Source organism: Pteropus vampyrus, unplaced genomic scaffold, assembly GCF_000151845.1.
Source record: "Pteropus vampyrus isolate Shadow unplaced genomic scaffold, Pvam_2.0 Scaffold387, whole genome shotgun sequence".
In the NCBI taxonomy this organism is placed as follows: Eukaryota; Metazoa; Chordata; class Mammalia; order Chiroptera; family Pteropodidae; genus Pteropus; species Pteropus vampyrus.
The window spans coordinates 2,073,050-2,100,474 of record NW_011889168.1 but is presented as its reverse complement, the minus strand read 5'-3'; positions in this window follow the sequence as shown (position 1 = coordinate 2,100,474).

The following is a 27,425-nucleotide window of genomic DNA, read 5'->3' as shown; positions in this document are numbered from 1 at the left end:
TGGAAAAACAGCAGAATACACTTCCATTAATGCCCAGGTGGAGAAATAGTCCATTAAACACCATGACCAAACAAGGTGACAAGGCATCTCAAAAAGAAAGAGAAAAATCTCCAGAAAATAAAATTACGGACATAGAAATATGCAACTTAAATGACAAAGAATTCAAGATGGTACTTCTGAAAAAAACTCAGTGAGTTCGAAACAAGTCATATCAACAAATTCAGGAACTGAAAAAACAACTAATGAGCAGAGCAAGGAGATTGAAACCCTCAAAAAAGAACAGAATCGATCTTATGGAGATAAAAACACACTGCAAGAGTTGTAAAATGAAATAGCAAGCTCGGGAAATAGAGTCGACCAAATGGAGGAAAGGAAAGTGATATCAAAGACAGAAATTTAGAAATAAATCGGAAGGAAGAGGAAAGAAACCAAAGAACGAAAAATAATGATTGAAAAATTCAAGAGCTACCTGATACTTTCAGGAGAGGAAACATAAGAATAATGGGCATTATCGAAGTGAAGAAAAGGAACAGGGACAAGAAAGCATTTTCAGACAAATAGTTGACGAGAATTTCCCAAAGCTAAGGAATGAACTGGAGCTTGGAATTCAAAAAGTAAACAGAACACTTAATGATCTCAACCCAAAAAGGCCTTCACCAAGACACATTGTATTAAAATTATCAAAAATCAATGACAAAAACAGAAATCTCAGGGCAGCAAGGGAGAAAAAGACGGTAACTTATAAAGGTAAACTCATTAGATTACCCTTGGACTTCTCAGCGCAAACCTTACAAGTCAGGAAAGAATGGAATCAAATATTTAAACTATAAAGGGAAAGGAACTACCAGCCTAGACTACTGTATCCAGTTAAGCTTTCCTTTAGATATGAAGGAGAAATTAAGACTTTTCCAGACATTAAAAAATTGAGGAAATTCTCCACTATGAGGCCTGTACTACAGGAAATATTGAAAGGGGTCAGTTTACCTAAAACAAAATGACAAAAATATACATAATTAGGAGTGACTATCAGGCAAAAAGAAGCTAAGGAGTGCAACTCTTACTAAGAAGAGGACATTATAAGCTTAAATAATAAGAGAATTGTTATAACAAGATAGTATTGAACGTTGAGCATACCTAGGAACAAAATGAGATAACGATGACTGAAAAGAGAGGCATTCAAAGATCCAAATTTGATAAGAGGAACGAAAACAAGACACATGCAGAAGGAAATTGATGATTATATATATATATATATAAAACTAGCCTTTACGTATTCATAATAGTAACCACACACCAAAGATTCAGAACTGAAGTAGATAACATAAAACAAGAAGGACCAGAAGGAAAACCCACAAAAACCAACTAAAATAAAGAAAACAGATGCAAAAAGACAAGGATGCAATGGAAACACCGAGCTCTCAAAAGGAAAAAATAAAATGGCCATAAAAAACACATATTTTAATAATTACCCTAAATGTAAATGGATTGAACTCACCAATAATAAGGTACAGAGTTGCAGATTATATCATAAAACAAAGCCCAACCATATGCTGCCTCCAGGAGACACATCTCAGATCCAAAGACAAATATAAACTCAAAGTGAAAGGGTGGAAAATGATATTTCAAGCAAATGGCATTCTGAGAAAAGCAGGAGTAGCAGTACTAATATCGGACAAAATAGACTTCAAAATAAAAAAGATTAAGATACTGAGGGACACTTCATAATGATAAAGGGAATCATGCACCAAGAAGACATAACACTTAGTAATATCTATGCTCCCAATCAGGGAACCCCAAAATATGTAAAGCAATTACTAACAGAACTAAAGGGACAAACAGACCAAAACACTATCATAGTAGGGGACCTAAATACCGCACTGTCGGATATGGACAGATTGTCCAAACAGAAAATCGATAAGCAAAGAACATCCTTAAATGACACCTTAGACCAACTGGACATAATTGACATTTACAGAGCCTTCCATCCAAAAATAGCTGCTCATACATTCTTCTCTAGTGCACATGGAACATTCTCAAGAATCAATCACATACTGGGACACAGAGATGGCCTCAACAAAGATAAGAGGGTTGAAATCATAGCAACCACATTCTCTGATTATAATGCTTTGAAACTAGAGATCAACTGCAGAAAGAAATCAAGAAGAACCACAAATACATGGAGATTAAGCAATATGCTACTGAGGAATAAGTGGGTCAGAGAAGAAATAAAAAAAGAGATCAAGAGATACATAGAAAAGAATTATAATGGTAGTACAATATATCAAAAGTTTTGGGACATGGCAAAAGCAGTCATAAGAGGAAAGTTCATATCATTACAGGCTTAACTTCAAAAACAAGAATGAGCCTAAATAAACAATCTAGCACTTCATCTTAAAAAAACTAGAAAAGGAAGAATGAATGAAGCCTAAAGTCAGCAGAAGGAAATAAATAATCAAAATTAGAGAATAAATAAGGGAAATTGAAAACAAAAACAACAAAACAACAAAAACGAAAGAAAAAAGTGCAACAAAGAGCTGGTTCTCTGAGAAGGTTAATAAAATTGACAAACCCCTGGCTAGACTCACTAAAGAAAAAAGAGAAAGGACACAAATAAACAAGATCAATGATGAAAGAGAAATTACAACTGACATCACTGAAATACAAAGGATCATACAAGAATACTATAAAAAAATATATAACACCTAATTTAATAACCTAGAAAAAAATGGACCAATACTTAGAAAAATACAACTTTCCTTGACTGAATCGAGAACTGGAAAATCTAAATAGACCAATCAACAGTATGGAAATTGAAACATTCATCAAAAAACTACCAAAAAGTAAATGTCTAGGACCAGACGGCCTCTCCAGTGAATTCTACCAAACATTCAAAGAAAATTTAATACCTATTCTCTTCAAACTATTCCAAAAAATTGAAGAGGAGGCAATACTTCCCAATACATTTTGTGAGGCCAATATTACTCTGATATCAAAACATGGTAAAGATAACACACACAAAAAGAAAACTACAGACCAATATCTCTCATGAACACAGATACAAAACTCCTAAATAAGATACTAGCTAACCTAATACAGCAACATATTAAAAAGATTATAAATCATGATCAAGTGGGCTTCATCCCAGAGGCACAGGCATGGTTCAACATAGACAAATCGATTAATGTGATATACCACATAAACAAATTAAAAAATAAGAATCATATGATCATATCAATAGATGCAGAAAAAGCCTTCGACAAGACACAACATCCTTTTATGATCAAAACACTTAACAAAATTGGTATAGAAGGAAAGTACCTTAACATAATAAAGACCATATATGGCAACCCCCAGCTAATGTTATCCCTAATGGTGAAAAACTAAAAACCTTCTCCCCAAGATCAGGAAGTAGATAAGGCTGTCCGCTATCACTACTATTCATCAATATAAGATTGGAAGACCTTGCTAGAGCAATCAGCCAAGAGAAACATATAAAAGGCATCCAAATAGGAAAATAGAAATCAAACTGTCACTATTTGCAGATGACATGATTCTCTACATAGAAAACCCTAAAGACTTCACTAAAAAAATTAGAATTAATAAACAAATATAGTAAAGTTTCAAGACATGAAATCAATGTACAAAAATCCATAATGTTCCTATATGCTAACAATGAATTTTCAGAAAAAAGAAACTAAAAAAAAAATTCCTTTTGCAATTGCAACAAAAGGAATAAAATACCTAAAAATTAATGAAGCATGCAAAGGACTTATACACTGAAAACTATAAGACGTTATTAAAGGAAATTGAAGAAGACACAAAGAAATAGAAGGACATTCCATGTTCTTTGATTGGAGGAACCAACAGTTAAAATGACCTTATTACCTAAAGCATTATACAGATTTAATGCAATCCCTAACAAATCCCAGAGGCATTACAAAAAAAAATGCAACAAAAAAATCATCAGATTTGTATGGAAGCACAAAAGACCCCAAACAACCAAAGCAATCATGAAGAAAACGAATAAGGCCTGAGGTAGCACTCTGCCAGACAACACTGTATACTACAAAGTGTCAATAATTAAAATAGCATGGTATTGGCAGAAAAACAGACACACAGACCAAGGAACAGAATAGAGAGTTCAGAATTAAACCCCTGTATATATGGGCAATAAATTTTCGAAGAAGGAGCCAAAAACATACAATGGAAAAAAGAAAGCCTCTTCAGTAAGTGATTTTGGGAAAATTGGAAAGCCAAATGCAAAAGAATGAAACTAGACTGCTATCTATCACCATATACCACAATTAACTCAAAATGAATCAAAGACCTGACAAAATGAATATAAGACCTGAAATGATAAACTGCATGAAGAAAACATAGGTACTAAACTCATGGACCTTTGATTTAGAGAAGATTTTATGAGTTTAATCTCAAATGCAAGGGAAGTAAAATAAAAAAGAAATGAACAAGAGTATGTCAATTTAAAAAGCTTCTGCATAGCAAAAGGAACCATTAACAAGGCAAAGAGGCAAGAACTCATAGAACTCATAGAACTCAACAAGTTAAAAAATCCAATTAAAAAATGGGCAGAGGATCTAAATAGACACTTCTCCCAAGAAGACATACAAATAACCAACAGACATATAGAAAGATGCTCAACTTCACTAGCTATTAGGAAATGCAAATCAAAATCACAATCAGATACTATCTCACACCTGTTAAAATGCCTACACTAAACAGAACGAGTCATAACAAGTGTTGGAGAGGTTGTGGGAAAAAAGGAACCCTCATACACTGCTATTAGAAATGTAAATTGGTACAGCCACTATAGGAAACAGCATGGAGGTTCCTCAAAAAATTAAGAATAGAATTACCATATGACCCAGCAATCTCTCTTCTGGGTATTTATCCCCAAAACACTTGATAACATTTATTCAAAAAGGTATATACACCCTAATGTTCATAGCAGCATTGTTCACAGTGGCCAAGACAGGGAAACAATTGAAGTGTCCCACAATAGATGATTGGATAAAGAAGATGTGGTGCAAATATACACTGGAATATTACTCAGCCATAAGAAGAGATGAAATAATGCCATTTGTGACAATGTGGATGGATCTTGAGATTATCATGCTAAGCAAAATAAGTCGGATGGTAAAACTCAAGAACCATATGATTTCATTTATATGTGGGATATAAAACTTAAAGTAACAAACATGACAAACAATCAGAGACTCGTGGACATGGATTGTGGATTAGTGGTTACCAGAGGGAAGGTAGAAGGGCGAAGATAGGGGTAAGGAGTGTCAAATATTTGGTGGTAGAAGGAAATTTAACTTTGGGTGGTGAACACACAAGGCAATATATATATTGCATTGTGTATGTATTATTGAATTGTACACTGAAAACCTATTTGATTTCATTAACCATTGTTGCCCCAATTATTTAAATGGAAAAAAGAGTAGGTGAGAGAGGATAAAGGTATGAGCCAAGGCAGTAGAACAGGGGACTGAGGTGGGGGGTGGCTGCTGCTTCAAGACATCTCTTGGCAGATAAACAAGACTCAGATGAAGCAATTAATAAAGAAGAAAATTCACTTGAATTGAGACTTCTGGTCAAGATGGCAAAGTAAATGCTATGCTTGCCTCCACTCACAATCGCATCAAAATTACAATTAAACTACAGAAAAGCCATAATTGGGAGTTGTCTGAAGTGTATCTGAACAGAAGTCCAGCAACTGGAGACACACAAAAGAGGCCACCTGAAGACTGGTAGAAGGGACAGAAAAGCAGAATGGGCTGATCCCACATTCACTTGTGGCAGTTGACTACTGGGAGGGATATCTTGGCTTCAGATGTCCCCCTGAAGAAGCAATAGGTTTTAGCCCCACACCTTCCGAGCCCAGGGTTCCAGTGCTGGGAAGTGAAGATCCAACAACATTTGGATGTGAAAACCATTAAAGATTGTGGCTGAGTGAAATGAAGGGCCACTAGAACATAGACATTCCTCTTAAGGGGCCCACACATGGACTTACTATTTGACTTGCTTACTCTGAGGTCCAGCACTGGGTCAACAACTCAGGAGGAACCAGGGACATATGGGGAGGAACTGAGCTTTCTGGTTTGGGGGCAAGGGCTGGGGAGGCAGCTTTCTCCCAAACAGAAGTGCTGGAAGAGGGCATTTTTCCTTTGTTGAGACACAGGCAGCCACCATATCTGAGTCACCGTCAATTTGGCTAACCCTGGTCGTTCTACCCTGGTGTTTCCCTGAGACCATGTCCACCCAACTTGCAGGCCCACACAAACCACTTCCAGTGGCTCTTCCATACAAACGGCCTAACTTGGCTCATGCTGCAGATTTTCCTAAAATCTCACACAGGTTCATAAAACCTGAACAAGCAACATCTGGCCTGCTGGCCTGTACCTCTTGTTGAGCAGCCCCAAGACCAGCACTAGTGGCAGCTGGCCTCGGTTTGCATCTTGGACTCTGAAGGCACATCAAAGCTCAGCATGGGTGGTGGCCATCTGAGGATTGCTTGGTGGCTCATGCCAGATGGCCCCAGGCAGGGCACAGGCTGCAGCTGAACTTGGCCTGAAGCAGTTCCCCTTCCAGGAGACCATGGCCTGCACGCCCAATGGCCAGCTTTGGTCTGAGCCGGGGTACCGCCAGGGGTCACATCCGAGGACGACACACCCAAAGAGTATACAGAGAAGTCACGAGAGCCCTGCTAAAGCAAATCTGCTCTATAGGGTCAGGCTCTGCACAACAACTCCTCCACTGGTCACACCAGTCCTTACAACCAATCAGCTTGAAAAGTCAATCCCTCCCATTGATGTGCAAACAGCAATCAAGGCTCAACTACATCAGGAGGGCACACAGAACTCACACAAGGGACACACCTGGAGCACCCAGCTACGGGGCCAGGGAACTATGCCACCGGGCCCCACAGGACACCTACTACATAAAGCCACTCTACTAAGACTGGGAGCCATAGCAGCCCTACCTAACACATAGAAACAAATACAAGGAGGCAGCCAAAGTACAGAGACAAAGGAATATGTCCCAAATGGAAGAAGAAAACAACACTGTAGAAAAAGAACTCAACAAAATTGAGTCAAGCAATCTACTAGATACAAAGTTCAAAATGCTGGTCATAAGGATACTCAATGAAGTTAGGGGAAGAGTGGATGACCTCAGCGAGAACTTTAACAAAGAGATAGAAAACGTAAAAATGGAGAAAGAAAATATAAAAAAGAATGAGTCTGGAATGAAAAACACAATAACTGAAATGAAGAATATCTTAGGGAGTAATTAACAGTAGATTAGATGAAGCAGAGAATCAGATCAGTGATTTAGAAGATAAAGTAACAGAAAACACCCAATAGAACAGCATGAGAAAAAAAATCCAAAAAAATGAGGTCAGCCTCTGGGACAACATCAAGCTTGCCAGCATTCACATCATAGGGGTACCAGAAGGAGAAGAGATAGAGTAAGGAATTGAAAATCTAGTTCAAGAAACAATGACTGAAAACTTCTTTAACCTGCTGAAGGAAATAGACATACAAGTCCAGGAAGCACAGAGAGTCCCAAACAAGATAAACCCAGAGGCCCACACCAAGACACATCGCAATTAAAATGCCAAAGGTTAAAGACAAAGAGAGAATCTTAAAAGCAGCAAGAGAAAAGCAATTAGTTACCTACAACAGAGCTCCCATAAGACTGTCAGTTGCTTTCTCCACAGAAACTATACAGGTCAGAAGGCTTGGCATGAAATATTAAAAGTGATGAAAAGGAAGGACCTACAACTAGGATTACTCTACCCAGCAAAGCTATTATTTAAGAGTAAAGGACAGGTAAAGAGATTCTCAGACAAGAAGCTAAAAGATTTCATCAGCACCAAGCCAATATTATCAGAAAAGTTGAAAGACTTCCTTAATAAGAAGAAAAAGAAAGAAAAATAGATAAAAATTATAAATAATAAAATGGCAATAACTATATATCTAGCAACAATTGCTTTAAATGTAAATGGATTATATGCCCCAATCAAAAGATAGGGTGGGTGAATAGATAAGAAAGTAAGACCCTTAAATATGATGCCTACAAGAGACTCAGATCTAAAGACATACACAGACTGAAAGTAATGAGTGAAAAAAGATATTTCATGTAAACGGAAACAAACAAACAAAAAAGCCTGTGTAGCAATACTTATACCAGGCAAAATAGACTTTAAAATAAAGGCTATAACAAGAGACAAAGAAGGATCCAGTTATCTTACTTCTCGGTATTTATCTGAAGAAATCCAAGACACTACTTAAACGGACATGAGAATCCATATGTTCATTGCAGCATTATTTACAATAGCCAAGATATGAAGGCAACTTGAGTGTCCATCAATGGATGCATGGATGTAGAATAAGTAGTACATATATACAATGAAATATTGCTCAGCCCTAAAAAAGAATAAAATCTTGCCATCTGCAACAACATGGATGTACCTAGAGGGTACTATGCTAAGTGAAATAAGTCAGACAAAGAAAGATAAATATCATTTAATTTCAGTTATATGTGAAATCTAAAGAAAATAAACTAACAAACAAAACAGAAACAAACTTTTAGATACAGAGAACTTTTTTAGGGTTTCCAGATGGCAAGGGGTTTGGAGGTTGAGTGAAAAAGGGAAAGAGATTAAGAAGTACAAATTGGTAGTTACAAAATAGACATGGGGATATAAAGCATGGCATAAGGAATATAGTCAGTAATATTGTAATAACTATGTATGGTGTCAGACGGGTACTATATTTATCAGGGTGATCACTATGTAAGTTATATAAATGTCTAATCACCATGTTCTACACCTGAAACTAATATAATATCGTATGCCAACTGTAATTAAAAAAATAAAAAAAATATTGAACTCAAAAAATTCACTTGGCTTATGTTTACATGTGATACAAAAATATTCATACTTTATAAATAAAATTTTATTCATGAACTACATATGTATTTATATATTTATCTCATTATTGGTTTATATATATTTATCTCATTATTAAATAAAGTGCTTAATATTTTGAGAGTATTTTAGATTTATTACAGATTAACTTAAGGGAAATAATCTATCCTTCCATCTGGTCCGTATTGGATTATTTGCCCAATGCAATTTCACTTCTTTCACAAAAATAAAATGATGCTGCTCTTTACTTATGATAAAGACAGACTGTTAACTCTATGTTAGCAAAACATTACACACAGAAAAGGAGCCAAATGTGGCATTTTGGTCAAAAGTCTCACTACTGTGAGGCACACACACTGATCACAAAATAAGGCTAACAAACCTCTTCTAGAACCAGAGCTTGGAGAATACTGTATACTGTACCCTTCATGGAGAGTCATCATATGTATTAGCATGTTCAAGACTCCAAGAAGTTGTGCAACAAAGAAACATGTTTGGTTTTGCTTAATGTAACATTTCCCATCCTTATAAGAGTATGAGAAACTTCATTATTATTTTTATTAATAACATCTATTTACATTCTGTAAAAAGTGTAAGTCATAGTTCACTTTGAGGAAAGCAAGTTTAGAAAAATGGTCTCCAAACTTTTACATAATACACCTACAAGGACTATTGTACTTATATGTCACTTATATTTTATAAACATTATATGACTAGAGTACTTAAGTGCTACATATGTTGCATAAAATACATCAAATCATTAAAATGATATGATATAAAATAATAACATTAATTTTTTTATTTATTCATGGTAAAAAATAATTCTATATTGTTATTAAACAAAGTAAGTATAGAAGCAAGAAAAATAACCAGGGATAAAAAATGACATTATATAATATAAAAGGTTCAAGTCACTAAGAAAACGAGAATTCTAAACCTGCATGCACAAAACAACAGAGCTTCAAAATACATGAAGCAAAATCTGATAGAACTGAAAGGAGAAAAGGATACATTTACAATTACAAACAGAAAATTTTCGGCACTTCTCTCTTAATACTTGATAGAATAAGCATGCAGAAATTCAGCAAGTATATAAAAGAACTGAACAAAATTATCAATCATTTGGATCAAATTGACATTTACTTATAGAAAATATCACTTAGCAACAAAATGCTAAATTTTTTCAAGTACATATAGAGTGTTCACTAATATAGGCTATATCTTGGGTAATAAAACAAACCTTAATAAATGTAATATAATTGAAATGATACAAAATATGTTCTCTTACAACAATAAAACATAACTAGAAATTAATTAATTATAGAAAAACATCTTTAAAATCCTCAAACTCTTAAAAATTAAACAATACACTTCTACATAAACCTTGGGTCAAAAAAGAAGTCCTAAGAGAAGTGACAAAAACATTTAGAAGCAAACAAAAAATGATAATACAACATAACGAAATTTGTCAGAGGCACCTAAAATAGTCAATACACCAATTAAACGATAACTATTGCCAGATTTGATTAAAAAGAAAGAAACTTACCTATATGCTCTCCATAATAATGTATAGCTAAGGAGAAATGTATAGCATTAAATACTTGTATTAGTAAATAAGAGTGGTCTCAAATCAATAATCTAAGTTTCAACAATAAGAAACTGGAAAGAGCAAAAACAAGTTCGATAGCTCTTATTCACATTTTGCCTTTAGATAGCCAGTGAACTTCTGTGTGGTAAAAAATATTTTCAAGGTCACTCATTTCATTTCAATATGTAGTTTCAATATGTATTTTCTACTTCATAAGAAAATATAACCTACCAGTCAAATACACATAACCAGACTCACTTCAATTCAAACTTCAGTTGAACCAACAAATGGTGAGGGGGCCTCTGCTAACCTGTCTGCACTGTGGGATACCACTTTTCTCTCAGTAAATCATGGACGTTGGGCATGACATACAATAGCCTTCTATGCAGATGGACTGAGTTAGGCCATCAGTGCCAGTATGAATACTAACTGCTAATAAAAATTTCTTTATTTTTTTAAAAAAGGAAAAATCCTAATATTTTCTTCTCATACCCTAGCGGATCATCTCATGTACTCCAAACTCAGAAACTTCCAGGCTACAGAATAAAGTGGCAAAAGGATCTAGTGATGAAGCCGTTTCATCTCTGAGATACTCCCATGGAATTCACCCACAATTGACAGAATATACTGAGCCTAAACTGAAACTATGTAAAAGGTAGTTATTTTCGAGGCTGAACTAATCCTTCAGAGAACATACTGTATTTTGTTAAATTGTCGACCAGAGGTTTCTATGTCTCCTTGTATGTGCTATTGTGACTATCTTCTAAATACCACATTCCACTGTCAGCTTGATATTTTAAACCAGCTGGCCTCACTCCACTACCATCCATTATGTTGCATTGTTTTACAAGAAATGTGATTTCTCTGGTAGAAGGCATATTGATCCCAAGAAAACTATATTTCACTTTTGCCATGTGGATTTTTAAAATATGTTTATCCTAGACACAGAAGATGTAACCTTGAAAGAACTGAACTTATCCAGACATTTAATAGATTTATACGTGTGGCTCCATTCTCTCAATATGACTTAATCTTAAATGTTTTTTAATGAAGTTTAAAATCCCATCACTGTTGGCTCGGATACCTGCAGGGGAATTGGCTCTTGATGCTTTCATGTTCAGGATCATCTTCTGTTGCTAAGAAACTTGCATATGCTTAGGTTTTACTTAAGATCATTGATAGAAAATATACGCAGAATCTAATCTTTAAATGGCTATTTTTATACAAAGAATCTTGGTCAGGTAGACTTTCAAAGAAAAAGTATTTTCCTTTTCTTTTGAAAATAGTAGGAGCTCAAGCTTGAAATTTAAGCATCATCTATCACTATCATGGTCAATTTGATTCAGTATTCAGGGTGACAATGACCCTGTTAGTGCTTGAATTTTCCTTCTTAATCTCAAATATTTGCTCTAATACAGAATGAATAAGTGCAAATACTTAACTATTGCACACATTTACACATACTGAGTATATTAGTTATCTATTTTTGCATAATAAATTACCACATAAGTTTGTAGCTTAAAAAACACACATTTATTATCTCATACTTCATGTAAAATAGGAATCTTAGCACAGCTTAGCTAGGTCCTCTGTTTCATGGTGTCATATGAAGCTGCACTCAAGGTGTCAGCCAGGACTAGGATCTTATCTGAAGGCTCAACTAGGGAACAATCTACTTCTAAACTCACTATATGATTGTGGTCAAGATTCAGCTCCTTTCAGATTATTGGACTAAGGAGCTCAGTTCTTCATTGGTTGTTAGCCAAAGGTTGCCCTCAGTTCAGTGCCACATGGGTCTCCTAAACAAAGCACCTTGCTTCATCAAAGCAAACAAAGAAGAGAATCTGGATAGCAAGATGGAGCTTACAATCTTTTATAACCTAATCATGGTAGTGACATCTCCTCGTAGTTGATAGTTCATTGAAGCAAGTTATTCAAGGGAAGGAGATTATACAAGGCTGTAGATATGAAGAAACAGGAATACATGGGGATTATCTTAGAAGTCAGTTACCACACTGAAACACAAGATCTCTCCACCCTTTTATTATGGCCACTTTCAACCTTCTCATTTCTTAATAACACAGGACATGTACACAATAAAAAAAAAATCTTTTTTGCTTACAAGGAATAATGTGCTAGTGAATTCAGCCAGATTCAGGTCAAAAGAAAATTGGCAGATAGAGCTTTAGACCAAGAGTTTCTATTTTTCAACTTCTAATAGCAATACATGTTTCTCTTTCTCGATTTATAATTTTTACCACTAACACAGTCTAAATATACTTTTTAATAAATTAAAAATAGACTACACCATATTTCAAACAATTGGTGCCACGTGATAGATACAATTCAGGAAAATGCCTCTAGCCTCCATTAACAAACTTAAAGACTAAGTATATTAAAATCACTGGCTTGGTTTAGGTTTCTCCAATAAGGAGACTTTAGAGAAGGATTTAAATGTAAGTGTTTTTTTTTTTTTTTTGTGGAGAAGCAATGTCGGGAAATATTAGTAGGGTAGTGGGAAAATGAGAATGGAAGTGAATGAAGCCAATAAAGTGTACGTTTTTAAGCTAGTTACCATTGTGGCAAGTGGAGATCAGTGGGAAACTACGGGAGACTATAAAGAACATACTTCAAAGCTATCCCGACTAAGGGTGAGAAAGTTGGGGTATGTTTTCACTAGCTTCTTATTGTCATTGGTTAAAGACAGCTTCTGGAAGCAATAATTCTCTGGCACTTTATGTTTACTTTGTGCGAAGGCTGAGCATACTCCCTTGGCAAAGGGGTTAAAAAGCCTTCTGACAGGGTCACAGGCGTTCACAGTACCCAGCCTTTAGCATGTAGAGGTAAGTGTGGAAGAAATGTGAGTGGGGCACTAATAGCATCTGCTGTGGTCACTACAACTGAAGAGCTTCTGAGAGACCACTGAGCCCTTTCCCTGCTTTCATCAAGGGTTTCCTAAAGACACTCCTAAGGAGACAAGCAGTTTTTATTTCATGTCAAGTTATAGCACCCATTCCTGATCATGGCAGGCAAGTGGTGAGACAAAACTAGGATGTGAAATGTACAGGAAGCTCTGGAACTCTCCCAAAAGAGTCTTTGCTCTCAAAAAAAGAGAAATGGTTCTAAGTAGCAACAACTCTAGTACCTTATTGATCATTGGATTGGGCAGGCCCCTGGAAGATCATTGATTATTTAACATGCTACAAAGTACTCTTGGAAGCAGTGATAGACCACAGAATCTTTAAGGTACCCTGGGAGGTTGAGACAGATCATGTCAGCCCCTAAGTAATCTGGGAGGTAGTGCTGGGTCATATCAGCCCCAAAGTACCCCAGGGGCTTGAGATGGCCCACACAAGATCCAAGATAACAGAATCTTCAATTTTCTAATTCCAAGACACCTTTCACAGAAAGAACACAATAGAAAATATAATCAGCAATAGGCATACTCTGACAGTCATTCATTCTTCCAGCCATCTGAATAGTAAATGACCTCAAATTATAACTGAACTAAGATTTCTAAACAAAACTGAGTGTTTTCCAAATTGAAATTGAATCAACATTTGAAGTTGTGGGTAAAATAATAATTAATGGGGTGACCACACTATAAGGTATAAAAATGTTGAAACAAGTCTTATCACTGGTTCCCATAGAGGTTGCAGCTCCTAAGTTTCTACTCTGAACACCAGCCAAGTTTCTTCATAACATTACTGACAGGCAGGAATGACACCCCACACTGTTAAGTGTTAAGCTAAAGAATTTACAAGATTTCAAGCCACCTGTAGAAAAGTTCCTCAGTGAGTTAAAAGTACTGTCAACCATGTTCGCCTGGAAGAGTCAAGGCCAGGACTACATTGTGTGAGGCTATGGAAATAGACAGTAGTAGTGGTGTCCTTAAAAACAATTCTAATTTGTGATGTCAGAAACATGGCAGAGTGAGAGACATCCCCAGATCTCTCCCCTTGAAACAACAATAAACTGAACATCTAAAACTCAACAAAAAACATGCAAACTGCACACCAGCACATCTGAGCATGGGAACTGCGCATAAGAGCTATCACAGGTCAGAACCCCGGGTGTCAAGTGGTGGACTGGGAAAAACATAGAAGCTGCAGGAGGAGGGGGAGGGGAGAAGGTGTGGCAAATTCTGTGAAAATCAGTCAGCAGCAGAGACAAGTCATCAGGGCAGAAAATAGAGAAGAGGGGATGGCAGAGAAGCAAGGATGGCAGAGAAACAACAGTTGATTTTTACCAGCTGCGGTTGCAAATCCGAGGCTGGGCAGCAGCCCCCATCCACCAGACCCAGAGAGTCCCTTCCCCCGCATACTGCAAGATCGAGCCCACGGGAACCTAGGGGAATCTGAGCAAATGCTACCAAAACAGTTGCTAACACTGACAGGGATTGAGACTGAGTGTGATTAAACACCTATAAGAAAAAAAATAGATTATTTAGCCTTTATATAAAGCAGGGAATCCAAGAGGCTTAGATGCCACCTACTGGAAACCAAAAGAAAAGCGCCTTCTTTGCAGCAAGGTAAAGAGAGACCTTAATATAGCAAATCTTCTTTCTGGAAAAAAAAGCAGAATATATTTCCATTAATGCTCAAGCAGAGAAGTAGTCTATTAAACACCTGAACAACCAAGAAGACAAGGCATCTCAGAAAGAAACAGAAAAATCTCCAGAAAATAAGCTTACAGACATAGAAATATGCGACTTAAAGGACAAAGAATTCAGTATGGTCCTTCTGAAAAAAACTCAGTGAGAACCAAAATAACTCAAATCAACAATTTCAGGAATTGAAAAATAACTAGATGAGCAGAATGAGATCTTTAGCAAGGAAATTGAAACCCTTAAAAAGAACCAAATAGAACTTCTGGAGATTAAGAACACACTGCAAGCGATGAAAAATGAAATAGCAAGCTTGGGAAATAGAGTCGACCAAATGAAGGAAAGGATCAGTGATATCAAAGACAGAAACCTAGAAATAAATAAGAAGGAAGAAGAAAGAAACCAAAGAATGAAAAATAATGAAAGAGAAATACAAGAACTAGCTGATACCATCAGGAGAGGAAACATAAGAATAATGGGCATTATCAAAGGTGAGGAAAAGGAGCAGGGACTAGAAAGCATTTTTAGACAAATAGTAGATGAGAATTTCCCAAAACTAAGGAATGAGCTGGGGCTTAGAATTCAAGAAGTCAACAGAACACCCAATTATCTCAATCCAAAAAGGCCTTCAGCAAGACACATTGTATTAAAATGATCGAAAATCAACAACAAAGAAAGAATAATCAGGGCAGCCAGGGAAAAGAAGACAGTAACTTATAAAGGAAAACCCATGAGATTATTGTTGGATTTCTCAGCACAAACCTTACAAGCCAGAAAGGAGTGGAATCAAATATTCAAACTATTAAATGAAAGGAACTACCAGCCAAGAATAATGTATCCAGCTAAGGTCTTCCTTACATATGAAGGAGAAATAAAGACCTTTCCAGACATACAAAAATTGAGGGAATTCTCCACTATGAGGCCTGCATTACAGGAAATACTGAAAGGAGTCCACTGACCCAAAATGACAAGAAAATATAACTAGGAGTAAGGCGACTAGCAGGAAGATAGAAGCAGAGGAGTGTACCCTTATTAAGAACAGAGCATTATAAGATAAAACAATAAGAAGAGATTTGCTATAGCAAGATAGTAATGAACGTTCAGCATACATAGGGACAAACTGAGAGAGAAAATAAATAACAGAAAAGGGGATGATTAAAAGATTCAGATTCGCAAATGGAATGGAGATAAGGCACACACAGAAAAATGGGCTAATTATGTATATATAACTATCCTCTAAATATTTGTAATGTTAACCACATGCCAAAGATTCAGAACTGAAGTATATAGCATAAATCAAGAAGGACCACAGGGAAAATCCCCCAAACCGAACCAAATAATAATAATAATAATAATAATAAAAACAGAAACTCATGAACAAGGAAGCATTGTAAACATTAAGCTACCAGGAAGTAAAACATAAAATGGTTATAGGAAAATCTCATATTTCAATATTTACCCTAAATGTAAATGGACTGAACTCATCAATAAAAAGGCATAAAGTTGCAGATTGGATCATCAAACAACATACAATCATATGCTGCCTCCAGGAGACACACCTCACTTCCAGAGACAAATACAGACTCAAAGTGAAAGAGTGGAAAATGATATTTCAAGCAAATGGCATTCCAAGAAAAGTGGAAGTAGCAGTACTAATATCGGATGAAATAGACTTCAAAAGAAAAAAGTTAAAGAAAGATAATGAGGGACACATCATGCACCAAGAGAATCATGCACCAAGAAGACATAACACTTATTAATATGTATGCTCCCAATCAGGGAGCCCCAAAATATATAAAGCAATTACTAACAGAACTAAAGGGAGAAACAGACCAAAACACTATTGTAGTAGGGGACTTAAACACCCCACTGTTGGATATGCACAGATCATCCAAACAGAAAATCAATAAGGAAATAACATTCTTAAATAACGCACTAGACCACCTGGACATAATTGACCTTTACAGAGCCTTTCATCTCAAAACAGCGCTTACGCATTATTCTCTAGTGCACATGGAACTTTCTCAAGAATCGACTACATACTGGGACACAGAGATAGCCTCAGCAAATATAAGAAAGATTAAAATCATACCAACCATATTCTCTGATCATAATGCTTTGAAAATAGAGATCAACTGCAGAAAGAAATCAGGAAGAAACACAAATATATGGAGATTAAACAACATGCTACTGAAGAATAACTGGGTCAGAGAAGAAATAAAAAGATCAAGAGATACATAGAAACAAATGACAATGAGAGTACAACATATCAAAACTATTGGGACATGGCAAAAGCAGTCATAAGAGGAAAGTTCATACTATTAAAGGCCTATCTCAAAACACAAGAATGACCCCAAATAAGCCACCTAACACTTCATCTTAAAAAACTAGAAAGGGAAGAACAAATGAAGCCTATATCAGCAGAAGAAAAGAAATAATCAAAATTACAGCAGAAATAAATGAAAGTGAAAAAAATAACAGTAGAAAGAATAAATGCAACAGAACTGGTTCTCTGAGAAGATTAATAAAATTGACAAAATCCTGGCGAGACTCACTAAAGGAAAAAGAGAAAGTACACAAATAAACAAAATAGGGGTGAAAGAGGAGAAATAACGACAGACACTCTAGAAATACAAGGGATCACACATGAACACTAAGAAAAAGTATATAACATATAACACCAAATTTAATAACCTAGAAGTGAACCAGTACTTAGAAAAATACAACCCTCCTAGATTGAATAAAGAAGAACTGGAAAATCTAAATAGACTGATCAGCAGTATGGAAATTGAAATAACATAAAAATCCTACCAAAAAGTAAAAGTCCAGGACCAGATGGCTTCACCAGTGAATTCTACCAAACACTCAAAGATTTAATACCTATTCTTCTCAAACTCTTTCCAAAAAATCGAAGAGTAGGCAATACTTCCTAACTCATTTTATGAGGCCAACATTACCCTGATACCAAAACCTAGTAAAGATAATGCAAAAAAAGAAAACTATAGACCAATATACAAAAAAAAACCTAAGTAAGATACTAGCAAACCAAATACAGCAATATATTAAATATTATACACCACGATCACGTGAGCTTCATCCCAGAGACATAGGGATGGTTCAACATATGTAAATCAATTAACGTGAGACACCAATGAGCAAATTAAAAAATAAGAATCATATGATCATATCAATAGATGCAGAAAAAGCCTTCGACAAGATACAGCATCCATTTATGATCAAAACACTTAAGAAAATCTGTATAGACGGAAAGAACCTCAACATAATAAAGGCCATACATGATGAAACCTCAGCCAACATTATACTTAATGATGAAAAACTAAAACTCTTTCCTCTAAGATCAGAACAAGACAATGCTGTCCACTATACCAACTGTTATTCAATATAACATTGGAGATTCTAGCGATTGCAATCAGGCATGAGAAAGATATAAAAAGTATCAAAATAGGAAATGAAGAAGTCAAACTGTCAATATTTGTGGATGACATGCTTGCCTATATAGAAAATCCTAAAACCCACAAGAACACTACTAGAAAAAATAATCAAATACAGTAAAACTTCTGGATACAAAATCAATGTTCAAAATTCCATGGTGTTTTTATACTCTAATAATAGTGTCAGAAAAAGAAGTATAAAAAATAATTCCTTTTGCAATTGTTGCAAAAAGTATAAAATACTTAGGAATAAATTTAACTAAACATGTGAAGGACCTAGTTTGTGAAAACTATAAGACCCTATTAAAAGAAATCGAAAAGGATACAAAGAAATGAAAGATATTCCATGTCCTTGGGTTGAAAGAATAAGCATAGTTAATATGACCTAAAGCATTATACAGTTTTAATACAATTCCCATCAAAATCCCATCGGCATTTTTTAAAGAAATGGAACAAAAAAATCATCAGATTTGTGTGGAAGCACAAAAGGCCCTGAACTGCCAAAGTCATCCTGAGGAAAAAGAATGAGGCTGGAGTTATCACTCTGCCCAACTTCAAATTATACTAAGATGCAACAATAATCAAAATGGCATGGTATTGGCAGAAAAACAGACACAGACCAGTGGAATAGAATCGAGATTCTAGAAATAAACCCATGTTTAAATGGGCAAATAATTTTCAACAAAAAAAAAGCCAAAAATATACAGTGGAGAAAGAAAAGCTTCTTTAATAATTGTTGCTGAGAAAACTGGAAAGCCACCTGCAAAAGAATGAAACTAGACTGTCGACTATCACCACACACCAAAATTAGGTCAAAATGGATTAAGGACCTGAATAGAAGACCTGAAACAATAAAATGCATAGAGGAAAACGTAGGAACTAAACTGAAGGACCTTGGACTTAAAGAGGATTTTATGAATTTGACCTCAAAGGCAAGGGAAGTAAAAGCTAAAATAAACGAATGGGATTACATCAAACTAAAAAGCTTCTGCTCAGCAAAAGAAATCATCAACAAGGCAAAGAGAAAATGATCCGAATGGGAAAATATATTTGCAAGCAATACCTCTAATAAGGGCCTAATATCCAAAATATACAAAGAACTCATACAACTCAATAACAACAACAAAACAAATGACCCAATCAAAAAATGGGCAGAGGGTTGGAACAGACACTTCTCCCTAGAGGACATACAAATAGCCAACAAATATATGAAAAGATGCTGAACGTCACTAGCTATTACAGAAATGCAAATCAAAACCATGATGAGATACCATCTCACACCTGTTAGAATAGCTATAATCAATAGGACAAGTAATAACAAATGTTGGAGAGGTTGCAAAGAAAAAGGAACCTTCATACACTGCTGGTGGGACTGCAAATTGGTACAGCCACTACGGAAAACAGTATGGAAGTTCCTCAAAAAACTAAGAATTTATCTACCATATGATCTAGTAATCCCTCTACTGGGTGTTTACTTCAAAGACTAGAAAACTCATATGCGAAGATATTTGCATACCGATGTTCATAGCAGCTTTATTTACTGTGACCAAGACATGGAAGCAAATGAAATATCCTATGATAGATGATTGGATAATGAAGCTTTGGTACATATATCCAATAAAATATTACTCAGCCATGAGAAGAGATGAAATACTGCCATTTGTGACAACATGGATGGAACTCGAGATAATCATGATAAGCAAAGTAAGCCAGACAGAAAAAGTTGAAAATCCCATAACATCACTTATATGTATGATATAAACCTAAAAGCAACAAATGAACAGAACAAACAAACAGAGACTCATGGACATGGAAAATAGACTAGTAGTTATCGGAAGGTAGGATGGGGAGGGAGTAGGAGGGTGATAAATGGGTAAACGGCGTCAAATATGTGGTGACAGAAAGAAATCTAACTATGGGAAATGAACAACCAGTGCAATATATATATGTGCCTTACTGTTGAATTGCACTTCTAAAACTTACTGGATTTTGTTAAAATGTCAGCATAAAGAAAAAATAAATTTAAAAAATCAAATTACTGTGTTATATGCCTGAAACTAATATAACCAATATAAGATTTCATACCCACTATACTTATATACTTAAATAAGAAAAGGAAAAAAAAATTTAAATTAGCCCCCCAATGCACAGTCTTATTTTGTTTTCCTTTGTATCTCTAGTCCAGTCTTTGGGATAACAAATATGTATCAAATAAATGGGTGAATGCCTTAGTTTAATTCTCCTTTAAGGCAAAAACTATCAATAAGCACTTCTTTTGAATAAAAGGAGTGGGGTGTCTATTTTCAAATACATATAGGAACTTATGAGTTAAATAAAGTTAAATAGATTTCTTTACTGCTGGAATTCTCAGAGCCTTTAATATGCTAAGCTGCACTGTAAGTCACCGGGCCAGGCAGATGGCACATGCAACATTTTTTGAACTTATTTAATCACTAAACTCTTTTTGGTATTCCCATGGAGCGTTTCAAAATCCCAAAGAATCTCTTAAAATTTGCTTATTGATTAAAAAGCATAAATAACAACAAAACTAAATTGCTATGAAGGGATTTTAGTGGAAAGATGTGGTTGAGATAAGAGAGATGGAAGCATATGATTTAGGGGCTCACATCAACTGATTGTTGCCATTGGTAAAAATTTGGTTTGTTCTGTGTTATATCTTATCATAACACAAGACAAAAAGTACTGTAAGGAGTTTTGGTTAGATCCTGTAATCATGACACATCCTTGCTGTCAATTAGATAGTCTCCATCTTGGATCCCATAGCCAATTCTGTCCTTAGACCTTGGCAACCTGGCACCTTCACTTATAGGGAGGCTCATACTTTAGAGTTTAGAAAGCCCTGCTCTAGATTTCCTCCAGCTGTGCCCTCCACATGAGACAAGTAATCCATAGAGCCAAGGAGACATATTCATGCAGAGCCACAGCCCCTCTTCTAGATCAATCTCTGGGTCTCAGGATCCTGAAATTCCCTGCCCTAAGAGTCCCAAACCACTTCCAGGGCCCATGCAGGCCTGTCCCTGAGTCCATTTTCTTGAGAGCAGACTCGTTAAAGGGTCGTTGGTTATCGAGGTAAAACAGATACAGGAATACATGAAACTTGGTCACATAGGCTAGTATAGTCACTCAAGGCCCTTAGTATAGTCACTCAAGGCCCCAGAGGTAGAAAGAAAAGGGGGAGGACTTTTCATGGCTGGGGTCTCCATTGATAATTTTGCCTCAAAACAAAAATATTAGGGGCAGGCCTACCCTTGCGAGTGTAGTTTTCCTACTCAATAAGCTCATGTGGGGAGTCAGTGGTAATGCAAAAATGATATGCATTCTAGTAAAATTACTTGTGACTTCCTGATAATTTGCACAATTATGAATTAGCAGATAACAGATTTAATTGAATTTTAGTTCACATAAAAGGTGTGGTGTTCCAAGATTTATCTCTAACATCTCATTGTATTTCTTGCCCTCACATTTTGCAAGCGTGTACAATAGATGCACTGCTGTTTCATTTAAAGACTTTTCGACATTCTAAAAGACTTTTGAAGAAACAATCTATGTCACAACAGTGCACTTGCATCAGTTCATAAGGAATCTTTGAAAAAGCAAAGACTGCTTCAGTCAATAGGCTACAGTAGGATGACAGGAAATGTCATGGCTCTGCTCAATGAGTAATCTTTTTCTAGCCCATACTCACTCTGAAAACTGAAAAATTGGAGGTTTCAAAAGGGTAAGAAGCCATGATGGGTCTGCAGCACTGAGAACCCAGAAGTAATAGGCAGAGATTTCTCAGGGGGGAAGACAGCCATTAAGCCAGGCAGAAAAGCCATTCCTAAGTAACAAGTGATGCAAATTGGCAGAGAACCTTAGAAGAAATAACTTCTTCTCTTTTTTCAAATTTATTTTATTTCATTGTGGTAAGAACATTTAACACGAGATCTACCCTCTTAACAAGTTTTTAAGTATACAATTCATTATTGTTGACTATAGGTACAATGTTGTACGGAAGACCCCTAAAACTTACTCATCTTGCTTGATCGAAACTTTATGTACATTAGTTAGCAACTTTCCCTCTCTCCCTCCCCATCAACCCCTGGCAACCACCATTCTATTTTTTGGTTCTATGAATTTGATTATTTTATTTATATATATATATATATATATATATATATATATATATATATATAATTATTTTATATATATATATTTATATATATAATTATTTTATATATATATATAAAATAATTGTGAATAATGCTTCATTGAAAATAGCAGTGCTAATAACACTTATCTGTTGTTGTTGTTTTTTGTAATAGCCATATTGACAGGTATGAGGTGATATCTCTGTGGTTTTGATTTGCATTTCCCTGATGATTAGTGACATTGAGCATTTTTTTATATATCTGTTGACTATTGTGTGTTTTCTTTCAAGAAATGTCTCTTTAAGTCCTTAGCCCATTTTTTAATCAGGCTATTAGTTTTTTATTATTGAGTTAAAGAAGTTCTTTATGTATTTTGGAGATTAATACCCTATCAAAGGGATGGTTTGCATTTATTTTCTCCCATTCCGTGGGTTGCCTTTTCACTCTGCTGATCTTTTCCTTTGCTATGGAGATTTTTAGTTTGATATAGTCCCACTTGTTGATTTTTGTTTTTGTTGCCTGTGAAGAAATATCTTATATAAGTCAAGCTAATGCTGCTGGCCCATGGACCACCCTTTAAGAAACACTGTGTTAAGCACTCCAGCTACTTAAAATCTTACCTCAGATACAGGGGATCAAAATCACAGTGGAGAGGACCATTATATGAGTTTTTAACAAACATCCCTGAATGATTCTGGTATAAATACACCACATCTTTTATGTGAACTAAAATTCAAGTTCTTCCCTTGTTGAGGAGCTCTTCAGACGCTGACCAGAGTCCATTACTCTTATACTACACAGCATTCTCAAAATTCTGATTATCTGATTCCCTAACACAGTATATTAGAAGCTATCTTCTGTGTGGTGTAGAGCAGATTTGTTTGTTCGTTTGATTTTGATTTTAACCTATGATGTGAGATTCTGTTTTGTTTGCAGAAAATGATTTGCTATTAAAGAGGGGGTTTAACGTAAATATTTCATTTTATTAAAGTGACAAATTCCAAACCCAGTTTTCCTTAAGTTTTTAAGTTCAGCTTACAAATCTTTTTATTCTATTTATAAATGTAGTAAAGTTTAGTGATCACTTACACAGATGCCTTTGACTAATGGTTGGCCCCATTTAACTAAGTGCCCTTATAAATTGAAAAATTCAACTTACTTTTTAAGCCTCTTAAATATCTCATGAATAAAACTTTCTTGGACTTAATTACTTCCTATAAACATAATAAATTAAACTTAAAAGTATAATGAATCTTAAAGTTCTTTTCAATGTCCAAACATCAATATAATGTCCTTAAAACCAGGGACAAGGCCTTGAGAAATTCTTCCATATATCTTTTTTAATTTTATTGAATTTATTAGGTGACATTGGTTAATAACGTTATATGGGTTTCAAATGTATAATTTAATAAGATGTCATATGTATATTGCATTGCGTATTCACCACCCAAACTTAAATTTCCTTCCATCATAACATATTTGATCCTCTTTACTTTAATCTACCCCAGATGCCTATTTAAAATCTGTAAGAGTTGCAGTAAAAGGATGGAATATTTAGGACTCTGTGAAGTTCAAAGCATTTAAAATTAAACATGAAGACTTTTAAGTATCTTCAGATATTAAGATAAAAAAATTCCATCCTGCAAAGGAGCAACCTGAGATTGCAGGATTCTGTGAGTGGATGAAATAATTTAGTAATAATTAGGTACAAACCAAGGACTTGGGCTATGTAATTGTGAAGGTTAATTTTATGTGTCATTGTGACTGGATCATGGAGTGCTTAAACATTTAGCTAAACATTATTTCTAAGAACATTTTTGAAGGTGTTGCTGGATATTACTGAATTCAGTAAAGCAGATTTCCCTCCCCAGTGTATGTGGGCATCCTTCAATCCTTTAAGGGCCTAAATAAAACAAAAGACAGAGGAAGAGAGAATTCACCCCTTCTCTGCCTGATTGTTGAGCTGGGACATTGGAATTCTCTTACACTCAGACTGGGACTTACACATCGATTCCTCTGGTTCGCAGACCTTCAGATTCGGACTGAACTAATACCACCAGATTTCCTGAGTCTTCAGCATGTGGATGGCAGTTTGTGGCATAGCTCAGCTTTCAAAAATCACATGAGTCAATTTCTTATTAAAAATCAATCTCAATCTCTCTCTCTCTCTCTCTCTCTCTCTCTCTCTCTCTCTCTCTCTCTCTCTCTATCTATCTCTATCTCTATCTCTCTCTTTCTCTCTCCCCTCCAATCTACTATTAGATCTATTTCTCTGGAGAACCCTGACTAATGCAGTGATCATCCATTCTTTAATCTTTAGTCTGAATACAGTACAAGACACTATGAGAATAAAAAGAGGGCTCAACTCGGCAGTTTGGATCGGGGGGAAAAAATGACCTGTCTGACTGCTGTTTCAGACCTTCCATCTCAACTGATATCTCCGGACACTATGTAATATAAACTGTCAGAAAATTTTGGAATGGCATAAATGGGGCAATAAGCAAATCCCCAAACCTCAGTAACTTAACATGATGTAAGTTTCTTTCTCATGGAAAGTCCAATGCAGGTGTTCCTGGCCTAAGACTTTCCTCCAAGCAGAGATTTGAAGATACAGGCTCATTTAATCTGTGGACCTGCCATCTTCAACACATGACCATTAAGGTCACTATAGAACAAGAAAATATAGAGCCTGGACAAAGCACACTAACTTTTAATTTAATGATCTGAAATGTAACAACACCTCTGCTCACAATCAGCAAGAATTAGCCACACAACCCTCCAAATGAAAGACCTCTGGGAAATGTGGTTTGACCATGTGCTAGAAGAAACAGTTTGGGTACATACTGGGCCAGTCTCTATCTGAGATGGCATAAGTGTTTCTGTAGGGGGATGTATTAGTTTCTGATGGCTGCAGTAACAAATTACCACAAACTAGGTGGCTTATAACAACAGAAATTTATTTTCTCACATTTCTAGAGGCTGGAAGCCTGAAATCAAGATGTTGGAAGAGTCATGCTCCTTCTTGAAGGCTTTAGGGGAGAATCTTTATTTGCTTCTTTCAGCTTTTGATAGTTGCCAGCAATCCTTCCCATTCCTTGGGTTTAAGCTAAATCACTCCAATTTCTGCCTCTATCTTCACTTGACCATATTCCCTGTGTATGTGTGTCTCCAAATTTCCCTCTTCTTATAAGAACACCAGTCATCAGATTTAGGGCATGCTCTAATCCAGTATAACCTCCTCTTAACTTGATTACATCTGCAAAGACCCTATTTCCAAGTAAGGTCACATTCACAGATACTAGAGGTTAGTATTTCAACATATTCAACATATTTGGGGTGGTGGGACACAATTCAGCCCACTACGGAGGAAATATTCATTTTCTATTACACAGTTTCTGTGGATCAGAAGTTCAGGCACAGGTTAGCTCAGGTCATCACCAGGCTGAAATCAAGGGCTATGGTTCTCATCTAAAGCTTGAGGTCCTCTTCCAAGTTCATTAGTTATTGGCATAATTGAATTCCTTGTGGAATTCCTGGGGCTGAGGTCCCAGTGCTTTTGCTGTCTGTTTGCCAAGGATCAGCTACATCTTCAAAGTCAGGAGTACATTACTCTGATGCTTCACCTTCTTTTAAAAGCTCACTTGGTTAAGACAGGTCCATCTAGGAATCTGTTCTGATTAGCTCAAAGTCAATTGATTAGTAATCCACTCACACTTAAGGGGAGGGAATAACACACGGGTTGTAGGTCATTTAGGAGTCATCTTAGAATTCTGCTTACCACAGGAGTAATATTCTTTTAATCCCAGGAAGATTTAGAACTAGAACATAAATCCTTATGAGTTATGTGTTTTGATTTTTTTGCTTTAAAAAGTCTGTATCTTTTGTATTTAAGTACTCGCAATGTTTCAGAAAATGTGTCTAATTGGACTAACAAGTTGGTCTTATAATTACCATCTAAAACAATAATTGTACAATAGATTTAGGCAGATGCATTAAGTTGAAACATACTAGTGATGCAGGACAAGGGGGAGACTAAGCCCTGCACCTAGAGAAGAAGAGGGTCCTTTGGCGCAGAGTGCATAAAGAATTCAACACACATGCCAAAGTTAGAGTCAAAAGAAAAATTTATCAGAAAAGGGATAAGAGTGAAAGGGACAGAGAGAGACAGTGAGACAGAATAAAGGCACTGAGAGGGACCCTGTGTGTTCAGGGAATCCAGTTTATATATCATTCTTTAGTCCCTGTGAGTTATAGTTTAAAAGATTTTGTTAACCTATTTCCTTTGATATGAACATACAGTGAGGAAGGGGAAGAGTATGTAAAATGAAAAGGTAAGAATATGTAGAGTGAAAGGCCTGCTGGAAATTCCCAGCCTTTAATCCATAGGTTCCCTTATGGTTTTAGCCATAAGGAATGACTCTGTTAGTTCCTGTTTCCCCTTCACAGGTGTGGGAAATGGGTTGTTAGCAATCCCAGTAGAAATCTCTTTGTTCTGAAGGTGTCTTTCTGGCCTGGCTGCAGGGCTGATCAGCTTATTGCAGTCTCTGATTGTAGCTTGATTAACATTTTTAACTATCTTGCCTCCTCTCTACATTACTAGGATCTTCAATTTTGAGATGATCGAATAATGAGCCTTCCTTACAATTATTGTACCAGAATTCCAAGTCTGTGCTCT